We start from the raw sequence: 18,864 nt of genomic DNA on the forward strand, positions 1-18,864 counted from the left end.
GAGCGCCTGTCAGCACTGCAGCCTGAGAAAGCCTGAGGTCTGGCCATACTTTTCTCAGGTTCTTGGGCCTGATGGCATGCTGCAACAATGATTCATCTTTGCTCCCTGCCCAGACATCCTATCTCCATGCAAGAGAGCTACTTAACTGCTGGGCATTGCCCTCAGAACACAACGGAAATTGACGGGTTCTCAAAAGGCTAGACAGAAACTACCATATGGCCCAGCAGTTCAACTCTTCCAGAACAGACATCAGGGACTTGAACAGATACTTGTACACGATGCTCATAGCAGAACGATTCACAATAGTCAAAAGGTGGAAATAACCCAAGGGTCCATCCAGACATGAATGGAGAAACAGAAATGGTATGTCCACACAGAGAAATATTATCCATCCAAGAAAAGGAAAGAAGTTCTGACCCAAGCTACGTTGTAGAGGAACACTGAAAACATTATACTTAGTGAAATAAGCCAGGCACAGAAGGGTAAACATTATATGATTCCACTTATGTAAGATACCTAGAATAGGCAATTTCATAGAGATAGAAAGTAGAATGGTGGTTACCAGAGGCTGAGAGGAGGAGGGGGAACAGGAAGTTATTGCTTAACAGGTACAAAGTTTTTGTTGGGGATGAGGAAGATGTTTTGGGTATAGATAGCTGTTGGCGGTTACAGAGACTACAAATATATTTACTATCACTGAACTGTATATTTGTAAATGTTAAAATGATACATTTATGTTACGCGAATCTTACCACCATTAGAAGGAAACACAAATGCAAAGGACAAGGGAGGAAATGTATCCGGAGGAAAATGATATGGGGAAGAGGTAGGAAAGCGCACAGCATCCTTTTTCCTTTTTTTCTTTTCTTTTTTTAAGATTTCTTTCTAAATGTTCTTTGCTAGTTCCCTACAGAGTATCTAAACATCAGTTCCTTTCCAATCCGGTCCTGTAGTCTAGGACCATCATTTCAAGCAATAGTTTTCATGCAACAGAATAAGAACGCACGCGTGCCTCAGGGAGTGTGAGGTCATGGGGTCCTGTCTTTGCTGGAAACAAGTCCACAGGCGTGGGGCTCAGCAAGCTCCCCAGCCTTCCACCTGCCTGGGTGTTAGAGGTGGGCCAGGGGGTGGGGTGAGAGGCCCTTCAGAAAGGTGGCGAGCCACTGTAACCCTGTGTTCCCAACTTGTGAATGCTGCTCAGCGTTTCAGAGGATGAGAAGGAGAAGGAAAAATGTGTGTGTGGTCAAGTCCATCTTATATTTTCTTTAGGTTTGCTGAGACCAAGCAGTTGTCTCTGACCCGAAGAATGTCCTGCTTTTTAAAAAAAAAGAGGCAAAGATTGCCCCCAAATCCAGAGAATGGCGACTGGGGAAGTTAGACGTTGGCCTGGAAGTAACAATGTGCAGCTGGGGCCGGGCCTACGCCAGAAAGGGACCCCTTGAGAGAGACAGGACACGGAGGCAGTCATACCTTACCTAGGGGCCATGGCCACATTATGATCTTTGAGGGTCTGGGGCACTGTTGCCTCTGTAGTCCCCTCCCACCATAATAGTATTGATATAAAAAATTGTTTGTAATATACGGGGCACCTGGGTGGCTCGGTGGGTTAAGCCTCTGCCTTTGGCTCAGGTCATGATCTCAGGGTCCTGGGATCAAGTCCCCGCATCGGGCTCTCTGCTCAGCAGGGAGTCTGCTTCTTCCTCTCTCTCTCTCTCTGCCTGCCTCTCTGCCTACTTGTGGTCTCTCTGTCAAATATGTAAGGAAAATCCTTTATTTTGAGAGAGAGTGAGCGAGAGAGCGCGAGAGAGCACAAACAGGGGTAGGGGCAGAGGGAGGAGCAGGCTCCCCACTGATGCCACGCAGCACGCAGCACGCAGCCACGCAGGTGCCCTCAGGGTTTTCTTTTTTAATAAGACGTCAGGTAGGGACGCCTGGGTGGCTCAGTGGGTTAAAGCCTCTGCTTTCGGCTCAGGTCATGATCCCAGGGTCCTGGGATCAAGCCCCACATTGGGCTCTCTGCTCAGCAGGGAGCCTGCTTCCTCCTCTCTCTCTGTCTGCCTCTCTGCCTACTTGTGGTCACTGTCTGTCAAATAAATAAATAAATCTTAAAAAAAAGAAAAAAGACGTCAGGTATAAAGCTACATGTTACAGGACAACCACGCAGGAGAGACAGTCTTGCCTGGCCACATGTACCAGGGCTTAAAAGATAGGGGCGACGAGGAAGGTCAAAGGTCAGTGGTCTGTAGGGCAGATCATTATCTACTTGCAGTTTCCTTTTCTGCTCTGTAATTCCCTTATGTTAGGCCTGAGTCCTCAGCTGGGTCCTTGGGGGAGATGGAGGCAACAGGTGCCGGCCTGGGGGAGCAGAGTTAGAGACAACAAAGTGGCAGGACGGAGCTGGAGAACAAGGTTGTATTCCCACCGAGTCCCCGGAGTGTGGGGGTTGCTGGGAGCTGTGATGGTTGCTCGGGAAAGTGTGACTGAAGGGTTGGATGTTGAGGGGACACAAGACATCCCTGACAGTGAGCAGCGGCTCAGGCCACAAGAAGACAGAATTCAGATGCCATCAGTTTAACATCTAACGTTTCACAGGAGCATTTGAGCAACGTGCTTTGGGTGTGGATTCACACCTGGGTTATTCCAACAGCCCAGCATTATCGTCCTACCCGCTGTGCCTTTATTTTCTGTGGATTTTTTGGGTTTCTTTTAAATTGCAAAAACAATCTATGCTCCTCAGGAAAAGCTAAATGAGGCAGATGTGTATTGGAAACATTTTGTCAAGTGTTATGTTAAAATCAAGAGGCACCAAGCCCGAGGCATTTGCCAGCGGTCTTAGACAAGGAGGCAGCTTCTGGCTTTCCGTCTGTCTCCTTGTCTGCCCTCTCGTCACCTCGTCCAGGTCAAGCATGTGGTCCCGAGCTCCCGGACCAGGAGCACCCGAGGGAGCTGGAGACACTCAGATGACAAAGAGAATCACATTTGAAGTTCCTCAAGGCAGCGTTGTCACTTAGCAATAGTATTTGAGGGCCAAGCAGGATTTTACGAGGGGCATGGACATAGCACTTAGAAGAATATTTTATGAGTGTACATGGTAAAATGTTGACTTTTAAATTTCTGCGCATTAGGTAGGAGAGATCTGTTTCTTTCACCTGCTTGACTTCCTTTTCCTCTTCTTTTGTAAGCAGCACCCCAGTTTTCTTTCAGGGAGTCACTCCTCCCCCTTACTTTACCCCAGTGGTTTGTGAAGGACTACCCCCCCCAACCACCACCCATCTCCTGGCTCCACGAGCAAGCATGTAGCCCAGGCCTAGATGGCAAGAGTGACATCGTCACCTGTCACGGTGACCACAGAGAAAGTCACTGATGGAGTCCAGCAGGCCCACCACGGTCATGCCTGGGACTGGAGGCTTGTGCTATCAGTAAAGAAGGGCTCTCCACCTGCAGCGCTGCTCCATTGGAGGAAGTCAGCCTACGCTCACCCTTTGCCCCCCAGCAGGACCATGCCAGGCCAAGAGAGGGAGTGATATGGTTTTCTTATGGGAGCCCGGCTAGACCCGAAGCTGCCCCTGGCCTTCAGTGCCTAAGCCAGTTTAGTAGACTTCCTGTCATTGACCACTCAGGGGCCAGAATAAGGGTCTCCTTTTAGAAACTGCACTAAAAAAAAAAAAAAAAAAAAAAAAAAAAAAAAAAAAAAAAAAAAAAAAATCTTCCTGGAAAAAAGAACCGGCTTGGTAGTTTTGTGTATTCTATATTGAATTGAGCAACTAGAAATATGAACCTGAGTGAGAGAGTTCAAAGGAGGCTGTTCAGAATGATCAGACAAGCTGTATTTGGGGGTTTTAAGTGGGTGCAAGGTTCATAATACTCAAGCAGCAACTGGGCAAGGCAAGCACAAGGAACAGGGATTCCCACGTAGTGTCTCGATCGTCAGGAAAAGATCTCCACTTGTTCACTGTACAGCAAGTGAAGGCAATTAACTAGTTCTGTCAACTCCATAAACCAACTACACCATGAAGGAGGCAAGGAGGGGAAGTAGAGCAGGCTGGGGACCTTTGCATTCAACTGTGGTCATCAGGATCACTGCCCTTCCTGATCCAAAGCAGGCACAGCACGCCCGATCCTGTCTGGCTCCGAGCGTGTCCACTAACACCAGGTGATTAGCTTCATCTGGTCAGGAAAGCCAAGGCCACCCTTCCCCTATCATTCTGTGCCCTAAACTCCTCTCCAGGAGCCTTTTGTGGGGTATAAGTTTGATGTTGTTTTGAAGTCTTTATTGACGGGCAGATGTGATCCATGCCCCAGACGAGGAGATAGGGAAGCCCAAATTTTAATTTCAGGTATGATACTGAGTCTCTGTGTGGCCTCAAAAAAGCCACTTAACCTCCTGGACTCAGTTTCCCTGTCTGCAAAATAAGGCTCATAATCCAAACTTAGATGCCTCGTTGGATGGCTGTACGAATTAATTATTGTTTATAGTGCAAGGAGAATGGAGCTGTGTTAATTATTATTATCATTTCTGGGTCTTCCAGCCAAGTTTAAGCCAAGCCCTTGCCTTCCTCTTAGTTCCTGAGATCTGACAAGGTCCAGCCCCAGGCCCCGAGGAGGGCCATAAATCAGGGCTAATCAGTAGATTATGCATATCTCACTGCAAGGGACTGGCCCCAGAAGGCCCTGCCAGCCACAGGTCTTGGGTTCTGGGGGCTCCGGGGCAGCCCAGAGACCCACAGGCTTTTATTTAAGAGCTTCACTTTCACAGAGTAAGGGTGTGAAGCTGCTGCCACACTCCTGTCCCTTGCCTCTTTGTGTCCCTACCATTTAATTTACTAAGAAGTCTGAAGATCAATAAGAGGCGCTCGCCCTGTCATTAGACAAGGCCCTAAATTGCAAGTTGCAGGTGGAGAAGCTTCAGGAGTATTGTGATCACTCATGAAGAAAGATGACTAATCGCTTTCTTCTGGTCACTTATTTGGCTTCTGACTTCGGTTTCTACTCTCTAAGTACAACAGTTATCAGATTTCCATGTAAGCAGGTGGTTGGCAGTCGGCGCTCCCACTTCACTGAATACACTTGTGGGTTCTGCCACGTCCCCCCAAGTCCACATGGCTTAGTTGCATTTTCTCTCACCGTCATTTGAGGTCTAGGAGACGGGTGGAGCAGGGGAAGCTCACCTCAGTCCCTGCGTATCTAGCACCAGTGGGACAAACCGTTCCAACAGGTCTGGATCTTGGCTGTACGCAGAATCCCGGAATTTAGAAAAGCAAACTCCAAATCCACCAACGTCCTGAGGAGCAGGGGGGGTCCATGACCTCTGGAAGGTTTGAACCCGACTGTCCAGGATCTAGGTGCGACCTACTTCCTGTATCAGCTCCCTTGACAGGGGTAGGAGCCCTCTGATTTTAGGGGAATCCTGAGCCCCCTCTGGGACACCGTCCTTCCCTGCCTGGGACCACAGTTCAAGGGCTGGTCACCTCCCTGCCTCTGTGCTTGACCTTCTTATCAAGGAGTCTACAGCCCCATCCACTTGCTCTGATTCATACTGTCTCCCTCCTGATGTAGCCCTTGATGGGCGGGCCCCTACTCATCCCCCACTCGTCACCCCACGTGCCCTGGCCCTCACTTTCCCCAGCTCGGCCGGCCCCCCCCCACCCCCCCCACCCCCCAGGGCAAACTGGCAGGTCCCGCCTGGCTCTTTTGTCTGCTCAGCAGGGCAGCAGACGTCCGGGTGGCAGCGAGGGCTGGTCAACTAATTAATGATTGTAAAGCACTTTGAAAACATAAAGAACGAGATAAATGCCAAGTATTATTGTTATTAATGATGAGGCGGCTGTTTAGTCATCCTTTGCCGTGAACTGGGCTTGCTGCCCCCACTGTGGCCGCAGGCTGATCTGTGAACTAGGATGAGAAGTCTCCTCCTCCCGCAGGCGCTGTTTCACACTGAGTCAGTGACCAAGGTGAAGGGCAGGGGCCAGGAAACCTCTCCTCATCTCCCACCTGCTCTCGAAGCACTGCCTGCTTTGTGGCTGGCCGTCATGTTAGCATTTACCGAAAGCCAGGCTCTGAAACTGCCTCTCTGTTTCCCAGTCACCTGTTCAGTAAGTTCGCTGATGTTTGAGTTCTTGATTGTGGTGATTAGACTGTCCCTATCTGAGCACAGGATGGAGCCCAGAGTGGAGCCCCACTTTCCATTTAGCGGACGGACTCACTCACACACCTGATCGTATCTCTTTCACATGTTTTTAGGACAGTATTTTTTTTTTTTCTAAATGCTTGTGTGCACATTTGCTGATTTGGTGGAGTAATTCTGTTAGCTAGGGAAGGCAGATGTTCTCGTCCCCGTTTTACAGATGGGACTCCTGAGGCTCAGGGACATTAGAGACCTTGCATGAGGCCCCAGGACATCTAGAATTGGGGAAGGGGCCAGAGTTCACCCCAGCTCGACAGAGCCCCGGGCCGAGTGGTGCCCTCTGACACCTGAGGTGGCTGTGACAGACTCCAGACACCTGACAGGGTGTGCCAGGAAAGGTAAAGAGGCGCTGCAGTGCTGACCTGAAGCAGACGGGCTCAGCAGCCCCTAGTTCCCGCGCAGCGGACCCACCGGAAGGCCCAGCCCCTGGCTAACACCCAGAAGTTCTCCGTGCCCTGCCTTAGGCTTGGGGTCCTAGAATCTGGCATCCTGTAGAATGTGAAGACCAAGAAGACCTAGAATCCATCCCCCGGGTCACATACGACACAGCTGTCACCAGAGAAGTCCAGTTACTCATGCAAGATGGCAGCAGAGCCGGTCAAGAACAGAGGCTTAAGGCCTGCTTTCCTCAGAGGCCCCGCCTCCTCCAGCACCGGTTCTTGCTTCCTGGGCGGTGACGCTGTTGTGGGGGGGTGGGGGGGGGGAAGGGGGTTCACATCCTTTTTCCTTGTCCATATTTTTCAACATTTCCTTTTGAAATAAATGATAAGAGTCATCAGAAAACAAGAGATTGGTCATAGATGCATAAAGGCAAGGTCTGCCTCTTTCTTCCCCAACCACACAGCTCTTCCCTGTTTTGATAGATACTCCCTCAACGGAGGCTCATTTGAGGGTCTCTACGTTGCTGGTTGGCTTGGCCCTTCCAGCTATGGTCACAGAACACCACAGGGCAGGTGTTTTCTACACAACAGAAAGAACACAGTTCTGGAGACTGGAAGGCCAAGATCAGGGTGCCACATGGTCGGGTGAGGGCTGTCTTCCAATTTACAGATTTGTCATACCCTCTCATGGTAGGCAAAGAGGCAAGAGAGACCTGAGGGGGTGGGGAGCATCTTTTCTGAGAGCATTAACCCCATTCAGGGAGAGAACCATGCTCATGATCTAAGCACACCCACCCCCCAGGACTATACTCATGGCAGCACATTGAGGATTAGGGTTTCCACATATGCAATTTTAGGGATGCACAAACATTCAAACCATCACACCAGGTATCTTCTCCCATTTGAGTTCCTAAAAAGCAGGCATTTCAAGAAATGTTGGCCCTAGCTCTCAGCCATCAAAGATAGGACTGTGGAGTCTGGGGGTGGGAGGGGTGGTTGATCTGAATGACGGGGAGCAGCCCCTCCCTGCAGGGGCCCCGCTGCTGTGATGACAGCTGCCTTAGAAATCATTTCAAGTGCTTGGCAACGACCATGAGATCCAGCTAACACCACACACGGTACACGCTTCTGACCAAGGTCTGTGGCCTAGCGCTGTGGCCGAAGGGGCTGTGGGATTTCTTTTTTTAAGTAGTGAGTTTATTATGTAGCTAGTTTTTACAAAATTGCAGCTTCAAAATACACTGAGGTTCAAATGTGCAGCAAGAGCGCTGTCCTGGCCTGGACTGGAGCTCGAAAGCAGAGTAGCCCAGCACCAAACCTCCCTTGCCCCAAAGAGGCCATGGCTCTGTTCAGAGGGGAAGCTGAGGGAGGAGGGCACTGACAGCAGATTTGATTCTCCTCATTTGCTTCTGAGCAGGTGCTTTCTCCTGATGAGTTCTAGAGTGTCTGGAGAAAGCAGAGGAGAACAGCATCCTGGGGTCAGCAAGAGGCGGCAGACAAACTTGTCAGGTGGAGAGTAAGGCAAGCACGTCTCCGAGAAGCCAGTAGCCCTTTGGCATGTTCTGGCGTGAGCATGGCTAATTCACACGGCTGAGGGATAAAAAGCTTGAACTTCTGAAAGCTTGACCCGTCCCTGACCCTTCTCTCTGCAGAGCTAACAGGTCCGGGGCACCTCCAGTGTACCCAGCACGGCTACCTACAGTCTCTCACTCGAGCCGCCAAGCTCAGGTTCCCATAGGAGGATCCCGAGGCACAGATCGTTTAGGGCCTTGCCCCAGACATAAGCCCGAGTAGAGGCTGGGCTTGGAGTCGTGTCCTCCTGCCTCCATAGCCCACACTTTTCGTCTTTTGGGTATGTAGACACCGTAATCCCATCTAAACCTCTCGAATCCCGGCAGCCCTCGAAGTCTAAGGGCTGACTGCAAGTGAAAATGTTTCAGGGTCTCTCATCCTCCTGGAAGAATTGCCCCAGAGAGGTGACGAAGGCCGGCTAGTGAGTCACGTGGTGGAGGCTCTGCGGCCAGAGACAGGGCTCTTGGTGGAAGAAGGAAGCGCGCCGAAGGGCTTCCCTGCAAGGAGGGTAACACCCAGGTGGGGGCCGCCGTGTGACCCCCACATTCAGGACCGAGAAACCAGACTTGCCCAGCCCGGTCAAGAGACTAGTTTAGAATGGCGTTAGCTGCCCCTGATTCGAAAACCTCAGTAGGATTTCCCCCTCCATCCAAATCCACAGACGGACCCTGCTTTGATGGGTCTTACTGTCCAAGAAGGAAGGCCTCGGTGTTGGGAGAAAGGGGTTTCTGCAACAACAGCCACATGTTTGCAGGCTTCTGGGCAGGTCGTGGTGTCCGTGCTCGGCTTCACCGGGATGCACATGTCCCATCAGCAGAAAATGCTGCCCAACGGTCTGCTGAGAATTTTGGACTCTGGGCTGAAGATTGATACTTGTTCACATCTACCTCAGCAACACAGCAGCACCCCTCTCGTCTAGAGTTCCTCGGTGGCTGTCCCGAGCTGGGCAGCCAAGAGCAGAAGAGAAGAACCAGGCTCCTAACACCGTCCACCTGAGGAAGCCTCTCATCTGAGCAGCTCAAAGCACGCGGGACCCTCAGTAGTTCTCACAACACCTGCCCTTGGCAGCTAAGCATGATGACCTCATTTTTTTTGTTTGTTTTTGTATTTTTTTTTTAAAGATTTTATTTATTTGACAGAGATCACAAGTAGGTAGAGAGGCAAGCAGAGAGAGAGAGGAGGAAGCAGGCTCCCTGCCGAGCAGAGAGCCCGATACGGGACTCGATCCCAGGACCCTGAGATCATGACCTGAGCTGAAGGCAGAGGCTCAACCCACTGAGCCACCCAGGCGCCCCAACATGATGACCTCGTTTTTACAGATCAGGGCACAGAGGGCACAGAGGGCACAGGTGCTTATAAAGGACTTTTTCCAGGTGGCTGCTCCCTGAAGGGCCAGGACTGGATCCTGGGGCAGATCCTGGATTCTGAGACTGCAGCGGAGGAATGCCAGGCCCTGGGAGTGGGGGTCAGACCCTTGTCACCTGGCCGCCTTCCCCTCCTCATGACACGTGTTCCCCTGCACACACTACCTGTGGCTATGAGCTGGGAGAGGGGGGTTTAAGAAGAGTCTCAAAGACTCAACAAACCAAAAGTAGGGGGAGGGTTGTGTGGTGAAGAGCAGAAGAGAAAGAGAATGAAAAGCAATAAATAGCGCAGAAGGAGGTTAGAGGTTCTCTCTGACTTCCTGTAAGTACAATCCTAGCAGCCACATGTGAGGGAAACCAAATGTCATATAAAGCAGTGAAATTGTCACCCTCAGGAGGTAGGGCTCGTAGGCAAAAGGTCAGAATAGTCCCTTCTCTAGCAAAGCAGAAGTCCCGTGGCTATTTTTAGAAACTCCTAGAATTTGCCACCTATTTTTAGAAGCTCCTAGAATTTGCCACCTCAACACGATATGAGAAGTGCCGAAAGAATTACAGTTCATCACCCTGTAGTGCAGCGTCACACTTCTCTCCACCTGGGCTGACAGGCTTCTGAGAAGTGTGTGGAGAACAGATGTCCATCAAGGGAATCTCACCTTGAACACATGGGGGCTCCTAACGGTTAAGGGCTTGGGTAGAAAATCAAGGCAAACTTGATTGTCCAGCCTAGTGGCCAGGAGGGCAGGCTTCGAAGTCCCGCTGAGCTCAGCTCCAGTCTGGCCCCCTTGCCCACCGTCGTGGGGTCACTGCACAAGCCTCCATGTCCCGCATTTGTTAATCAGAGCTCGTCGTGCCCTCCCTCCTGAGGCAGTCACAGGGGTTACGTGTGGTGACACTAGTCCCTAACATGCATTCAATGAACAGTGGCTATTATCACATGCTGAAGTTTTGCATATTGGTTTTTCTTTACTAAAAGAATATCTTGTCTGTGGGGCGCCTGGGTGACTCAGGTGGTTAAGCGTCTGACCCTCGATTTCAGCTCAGGTCACGATCTCAGGGTTGTGAGCTTGAGCCCTGTGTCAGGCTCTGCACTGGGCACGGAGCCTGCTTAGGATTCTCTCTCCCTCGGCCTCTGCCCCTCCCCCGGCTCATACTCTCTCTCTCTCTCTCACTCAAAAAGTAAATAAATAAATGGACCTTTAAATAAATAAATGGATATCTTTCCTAGATAACTGGAGAGATGACTGGAACATTGTGTTTCCTTCAAGTTCTAAAACACACCATTCCTGCGAGCTGCTTTAATGTGTCCTCTAAACTCAAGTTTAAGGGACATGACTGATTTGCCTCGGCCTGCAAGGCCTCCCTCCCTTTTTAAAAAAAATTTCCTTGGGATAAGCACAGATCGAGATGCCAGCCAGTGTGGTCCTGGGAGCCCTCTCCCATGGTTTTTCAAGAGGATCAGCATTATTTTTCTTTTAATACAGGGTCTTGAAGCAATGACTGGACCTTTTCCAGTGCCCCCTTAAGAATTTGATAAAAGTCATAGTTCTCTCCCTCTCAAAAAATGCACATGTACACAAAGTTTATACAGTTAATTCTCTCTCTCTCTCTCTCTCTCTTTTTGTGGTGGTGGTTATGTTCTATAAAGTGGCTGGCAGTGTTGAATTAGAGATACTGAATCTTGGCCCCTACAGAAAATACAGAGTTAAGTTCCTGCAAACCTCTGGTCATAACATTTTCATCAACTGGTCAACATTTTCATCAACTGGTCAACATGTAACTGTTTTCTCCTTTGAAACAACTTTTAGAAATACATTACTGATTCATTACCATTGAACCCCCAGCCAATAGTGCTAGAACTACTGCCAGATTGAAACTCATCTGACACACACAATTTAGGGCATCCTAGCCCTCTCATGTGGGAACACGAGACAGCACGCACTTTAGCACCATGCTTGGAACCATCACTAACAAAAAGTACACGAAGCCAAATAACATGGAATTAAAGAGACTGCAGAAAGTCCACTGTTTATAGTACGAGAGCCGAAACAAGAAGGTAGAGCATTGCCTCATTCAGTCTCAGTGAGCAAAGTGTGCATCACGTGACTCAAAGTCTTTGTTGCTCTGCCCGAGTGCATGCCCCTGAATGACTTCAGAAGTGCCATGAGTATTGATTTGAGGAGTCACAAATAAATTTTAGCAAGTAGACGAATTTGCAAATACCAAGTCTGTAGTAAGTGAGGATTGTCTATAGTTTCTGGGCATTCAAAGCCCATGGAAGTCAGTCCAGTGGGAATTGGAGCAGAGTCAAGAGTTTCATCTTTTGCAGCCCATAAGGACTTGTCTAAAACTCGGAACACGTAAAATGTCCTTCTGTAAGGCATGGGCATTCCCATTCTTCTCTTCCTTGATATTTTATACCACTGGACTTTGTTCAAGGCCCAGCAGTTTGATACCTAGGCATTGGGGAAAAATGAGCCTATTATTGTAAAAACTAAGAATATTTGGTGTTTTCTTACATTTATTATTATTGGCCTCAGCAGGAAAATGTTTATCTTTCTCAAACAAGTCTGATTATAACTATGTGAAAAAAATATGCCCAAGTAGGGACATTGGAAGGAAACACACACAAAAAAAATGAAAACAGTTGTTGGGGTGGCAAAATACAAAAACATTTTTTTCCCTCATAATGTGCTCTTCAGTGTTGATGTTATGTGGTCTCAGACATAAATAAACTGAAGAAAACACTTCAATTAAAACAATCTGTCTGTAAGTAGAAAAAATGACCAGTGAAAATCTATTTAAACACAGGGGACTTAATAATCTTTCATCATTTCTCCCTTGGAAGTTGGCCCACATTGGCAAGAGAAGATGGAGCACTCCATCTTACCCATCATTTCTGTTCTGCAGGATCCTCTGAGGGCTGTGCTATTCCTCTGCAGGATGGATTTTAACATTCCAGGCCCTTTAGATGTTTCCATTCCTGTAGACACATAATACTATGACAGAAAGTAGGAAGCCATACAGTGGGGGTATAAACAGGTAAGCAGCTCATCCTCAGGTGTCTCTGGGAACCAGGAAACTCAGCAGCGTGTGGTTTGATGAGAAACCCCAAGGAGAAGGCCAGCAGGGGTACCAAGTGGCCCATAATAAGGCAGATTGGATGGCAGTGCCCCCTGTAGGTTTTGAGCACAAATCTGATGCAATTCATGGGCCCAAATACCTTACTTAGTAAGATTCCCCTTGGAGGCCAAAGCAATCAGCCAATCCAGGTTTTGTGGAGCACATTTCATATGCCAGGCTAGGCTACATGTGGTGAGGACCAGAAAAATCATACCCCGTCCTTGGGCTCGAGTCCAGGTCCCCTTGGGAAGACCTGGAGGCAACCTCTCAAACTGATACTTCCAACCAACTGGAGTTAATACGTGAGTTCAAGACTATTTGCCACTCACACTATAAACAACGGGAAGCCCTTTCAAGGTTTTGAGCAAGAAACTGCTCAAATAAGTGTTTTAAGAGAGGTTAATCAAACCATGGTATGCAAGATAAATTGGAGGGAACTGAAATGGGCGTGCTTGAGGCCACTTAGAAGAGAATATTAATTGTGCACATTTATTGAGCACCTACTATGTCCTAGGACTTTACAACCTTATTTATTTTCACTAACCTCATAGGTAGATCATATTATCTCTTTTGAGCTGTTAAATAAACTGAGGTGCAAAGGAAGGAAAGTCATTGGCCCAAGTGAAGAAATCAAGATTTGAACCTAAATTATTCAGCTTCAAAGCTCTTCCTCATGTCACTGTGGAGTGCTGACGTAAGGGCAAGAAAATGGGAATTGGGGTGGAAAGACTGGAAGATGTGAGAAACATAAAGGAAAAATTAGTGAGAGTTCATGACTTACGGATTCTAGAAGAAAGGCAAGCATAGGGTCAAAGATAACTATGACAAAAGAAAATAGATCTTGTTGCATAGAAAAACATCTAGAGTGACACTATTAACAGTGGTACCTCTGAAGGGAGGAATGAGGAACTGGGAGAAGCACATATTTACTTGTTACTTGATAAGCTACTGAATATTTCTTATTTGTAGTAAGCATATATTTTTTTAATTAAGAAATTAAACTATTTAAAATATTCTTAAAAAAATAAAAATAATTCTAAGTGTTTTTCTCCTGGGTGACTGAGAGATGTCACTGACAAAATCTGGGAGATGCTGTTTTTGGCTTGGAGGTAAAAATCCATTCAATTTAGACATGTTGAGTGAGGCATGGGCGAGAAAACCATATGGCAGAGACCTCCAGCATTTTGATTGCAATTTAGTCCCGACCACATTCTTGGTTCTGGGCTCTGACTCTTCATCTTGGGAGGCAGAGCATCCAGGCTCTCCAGGCATTCTCCATGAGGCAGGTCCCTCAAACCAGGAGCACCAGGGATGGAGGGCACGGAACCAGGACTGCACCCAGAACTAGATGGACTGATCCAGCTCTGGTCAAAACCATACTGCTTTGTTTGTTCCCGGATCCCAAGACTTGTCCTGGCAAGGTAGGGGGTGAGGGGACGCATCTAGCATCCCTGGCCCCTGGGGACATTTTTCACTCCAGTCTAGGAGATGAGCTCTTGCCAGGAATGAAATTTCTGGGGTGCTTGACCTCTCTGTGCCCTGTCTGGGCATCACCCCATACGTGTTTACCTCAAAGCGATGGGCTTGTGAGCAATGGCTAATAAAAAGAGCTATTTGGACAACTAGCAGTTTACATAATCACAACCGTAACAAGAACAATAATAATAATATGTCCAGGAAAAACAACAGTTCACTGAAAATTTGAGAGTAGATTCCTAAGGCAGGAGTAAGGTGCCCCCATAATCATCTTACTCAAGATGGCTTTTAATAGAAGGTAATAACCAGAAATGAAACCATCAACATAATGTATGCCGTGTCATAAAAAATAATTGTCAGGTTGGCCAGGCTCCCTGGAGCAACCTCCCTCTCCCCTGTTTCTTGGTTGCTAGCTGTAGACTTCATTGTCACCTCCCCGAGGAGTGGCCAGTCCTCAGAGTGCAGACGTTCAGATTCAGAGCAGAGAGAGCCCATTAAGCCGATACATATTGTCCCAGCTTCCGAGCAGTCTGGTAGCTTTGAACTCCAGGAGTGGGCCGTTTCCTCTGTGGGAGAGAAATGAGGGGCAGAGCCAGGATGAACACATTTCCCTCCTGTTTGTTTACCATATGTGTGGCTTCCGAGAAATCTGGCCGGGAAGCTACATCACTAACACGGCCCGGATGGGCTTCTCTGTGGGACCCCCAGCGCTGCAAGACTGGAGAGTCTCCTTTGGGATCTTAAGAAGTCGGTCACAGGGTCATCTGCCAACCCCAAAGTCCAGAAATGTGTGTAATTTCTTTTAGAAATGGACGTGAAACACACCAGCTGTCCCAGAGAGCAAATGCCCCCCACTGGCACTGGGGAAGCCAAATGGGTCACGCCCTGCCAGGCCTGCACCCTGCGTCATCTTGACAGTTTACAGGCTAACATTTGACCAGAAGTCTCTCTGTCCCCATGGTTAACACCTTGTGACCCTGAAACTCGACTTTCATTTTAACAGGCATAATTCTTTTCCTTTCTCTTTTTCTTTTTTTTAGAGAGAAGAGGGAGCATCAGTGGGTGTGGGGGAAGGGGCAAAGGGAGAAAGAGAATCTTAAGCAGGCTCCACGCCCAGTGCAGAGCCTGACACGGGGCTCGATCTCACCACCCTGAGATCATGACCTGAGTCGAAATCAAGAGTTGGATGCTTAACTGACTGAGCCACCCCGGCACCCGTTAGTAGGCATAATTCTAAAGCATCATTTTATCTGGGTGACCTTTGATAAGAAAATTCCTCCCAAGCAGCAAAAGGCAGATCTTGTGTTCGCGGGACATGACGTGGCTCTTTTTCCTGTGCGGCGATCCTGGGCTGAACATGTGAAGTTTGGGAAAGAACCCAGATCACTGTAGGAAAAGGCGGCTTCAGTGTGGTGGCCCTGCCCTGCGTTACTCAGAGTCTCAGAGCTGATTCATCCCAGTGATACAGAGAAGGGGAGCATCAGGAGGCTACTCTCTGTTACACACCTCCTTGTCACATTTAATCACTTAGAATCATCTGACGTAATTTGAATTGTTTTACAGTGTGTTATTTCCCATTTTATTTTTGAAAGCTGGAGGGAAGATGAGACCCATTGCCAAGGCCTCATCCACAGAGAAGGGGCCCCGGGAACTTGGGTCGCTGGTCGGTTAGCTTCACTGGCTTGTCGAGTCTAAGGGAGCCGCTGAATCCACTCTTCCCCTGGGGCTGGTCAGTGACATTCCTCTCGTCCCTTAGATGAGTGTCTCTCTGGTGCAGTCAGTGACTTCTCCCTCCCTTGTCAGGCTCTGTGAGCCCAAGTGGGCAGGATAATCTCTAAGGAAGTCCCAAAGTCAGTAAAAGGCCTCCCCACCACTTTCGGGTGTAGCAAATCCCCTGTCGCCTGCCTCATTTCCTCTTTATCTCTTGGCTCTGCCTGGGCCTGTCAACCTCTCCCCTGACTGCCCAGAGTCCTAACTGCTGGCGTGACTTGGGTTTGCAAAGTCTCAGAACCTCTGAACCCATAAAGGACACTCACCCCATTTCTGTTCCCTTTCTGCCCCAACACTTCTTCCATTGTTGACCCTTCTCTACTGGAAGAGAATTTGCTCTGCTCAGCCGGCACCAGGAGGGACAAGCATTGGACATTTTTCCTTCCTTTGACTCCCAGCACTAAATTCTTGTGGTCAGTGCCGGAAAGGGGCCTCCTCAAGTCGCTGGTCTGTAGTGTTCCTAGCTGAGTGACACACCACGGCCCAGCCTGCACCGTCCACTCTGGCAGCCCAGAGCCACACTTGTAAAGCAGCAGGCTCAAGGAGAAACGTGCTATCAGTATAAAATCCAGACCAGATTTCTAGGACTGAGAACATCCACAGGAGAATCCCAAATGCCTCACTCATTGGTTTTATATTGATGATAAGTTGAAATTATATTTTGGACATAGTAGGTGAAATGAAATATGAAAATTATTCACTTGTTTCTTTTTAATTTTTTTCTTCTAGAATGTTTCAAATTGCATGTGTGGCTCCTATTTTATTTCTTTCTGTTGGACAGTGCTGATCTAGGGTGACACACTAGCCATTACTTCCCAGAGCTCCTTGGGACCACAAAGCTACACCTTAGCTTTTTTGAAATAGCTCCAGAACGTGGCCTTCAGGCTGAGTCTTCAAATGATCATTTCCACCCACAAAATGAAGATTGGATTAAGAGGAAAAAGTTTTGTTTTTTTTTTTTAAATCCCTCCTAACTGCCTGATTGGCTTATATTATGGGTCCCCAGGGACTATGTTTTCTTAAGCCTTAATTGCTATCAACATGGTGTCCCCCAAGAAACATGTTAATTACTATGGCTATTATGAGGCCCAATATTAATAGTAGCCACAATAACCATCTGTTGAGCCAGAACGTGTAAAATATTCCCTGTAAGATGTGCACTATTAGCTCAGGGCACTAGAGAATGTGTATGCATGTGTGTGTGTAAAATGAGCTCTTCTAGGAATGAAATGATACCTTGAATTCAGAAAGAGGTAATGCGGAGTGTACTGCCAAGCACTATCATCCTTAACTCCATCCACATGGATGGGTAGAGGCACACATGTATGGGTATAAAAATTGCTATCAGTGTGTCTGTGCAACCCATTCCTTCTGTGTATCAAAAGTAGTTGTAGGAGTGACAGTTCTTCCAATGCAGAAGTGGCCAAAAAGCAGACTCTTTGGCTCACAACTCTACCACAGGTCCTGGGAGGTTAGACAGGAGCTCCTGTTGAGGCTTTGCTCCTGAGCAGCTCCCCATTGTCACTGTCTTCAGACCCTTCTGTCTTCCATCTTTCAGCCTCACTGGACATTCCCCTTCCTGAACCATGGAAGGGTCCATGGGGCTCCCTTGCTCAGAAGTTTTCAGTGAGTTTTCTGTCCAAAGACTAAATCCCAAACTCCACAGGACTCAAGGCCCTTATCACTAGGATCCCCGGTTCCTTCCCTCACTTTTTTTTTTTTTTTTCCCCAACCACTCCACACACAGTTCAACCCAGCTAATGGGTCATCCATTCATTCCACAGACATAGACTGAAGGCTGAGGATATGTCTGGCACTTTACCAGGCTTTGAAGACACAAACAGATGCCATTCCTACCCCCTGGAATCTACTGTCTGGTGAGGAAATGACTATACAAATAATTATTTTCTCGGAAATGGCTATGAAAAACAGGGCTTAAGAAGTATAATTTAGCTCTCCTTAAACCCTGTTCTCCACCTCAGGTGGCGGCTCCCGATGAGAGTCAGGTCTTTGCTTCCCCAAGACGACCCACCATGTTGCTCAGCTTGTGGTGGGTGCTCAGGGAATTCTAGGCAGAGCTTATTGGTGACAAAACATGACAATGGGCTGTGCCAAGCCATGTAGTCAGTGGTTTTCCATGTCTGAGCAGCAGCATACAGTCAGGGTGCAAGATGTGGCCTAGCCCTGCCAGGCTTTGTGCACGGCGTTCAATGGCAGTACTCTTCCTGTGAATTCCACCCAAAACTGTAGAGGCCAGTTCATTCAGTAGAATCCTTTGACTGAGGAGCACCACTTTTAAAAACACGTTTGGGATCTTCTAGCAAGACCCTCCTTCCAGAGGGAGGGCCCTGAAAGGGAAATGCTGGCTCCTCACCTTTGAGGGACTGAGAGGCCACCCAGAAGTTGTCCTGCCTGTGAGCATGTCACCAGCGGAGTACAGCGGGTGATGCCGTCTAAGTCATGGTGTCCCGCCCTCGGTTGCCAACCGAGGAGCGTGTGGAGCAGGAACCAACGCGACACCATCGCCCATCGAGACACAGCCTTACATCATGCAAATCCACGAGGAGTTTCTGTGGAACCAGAAGGAGTGAGTCTCTCACTAGCTGCTGCGAGGCGTTTCATGAGTTAAAGTGAGCACGAGCTTATGAAATCACAACTTGCGTTTTCTTCTTCATCCTGTGCTCACCGGGCTGGGCAGCAGGTTTTTTAAAGAGACTCCCTCAGGCTACTTTCCGGTTAGAATCATCTGGGGATTCCTGTGCCTCACCCCAAATCATCCAAACCAGGTCTGGGGTGAAACCCAAAACCTGCACGCTGCCTAAGCGCCCCGGGGCACTGGTGCACACTCAGCCGGGGTTGAGAACGCCACTGAGCATGCGCAGCCCCAACCTTCCCAGGGTTCCCTCCTCCCCGTCCCTCGCTGCCCGCCCCGCCTCCTTCTAATCGGCCCTGGGGGTGGCGTTTTGCCTTCCTGGGTCCCCTGAGCTTACAGTCCGCT

Source organism: Mustela lutreola, chromosome 6 (assembly GCF_030435805.1).
Source record: "Mustela lutreola isolate mMusLut2 chromosome 6, mMusLut2.pri, whole genome shotgun sequence".
NCBI classification, from domain to species: domain Eukaryota; kingdom Metazoa; phylum Chordata; class Mammalia; order Carnivora; family Mustelidae; genus Mustela; species Mustela lutreola.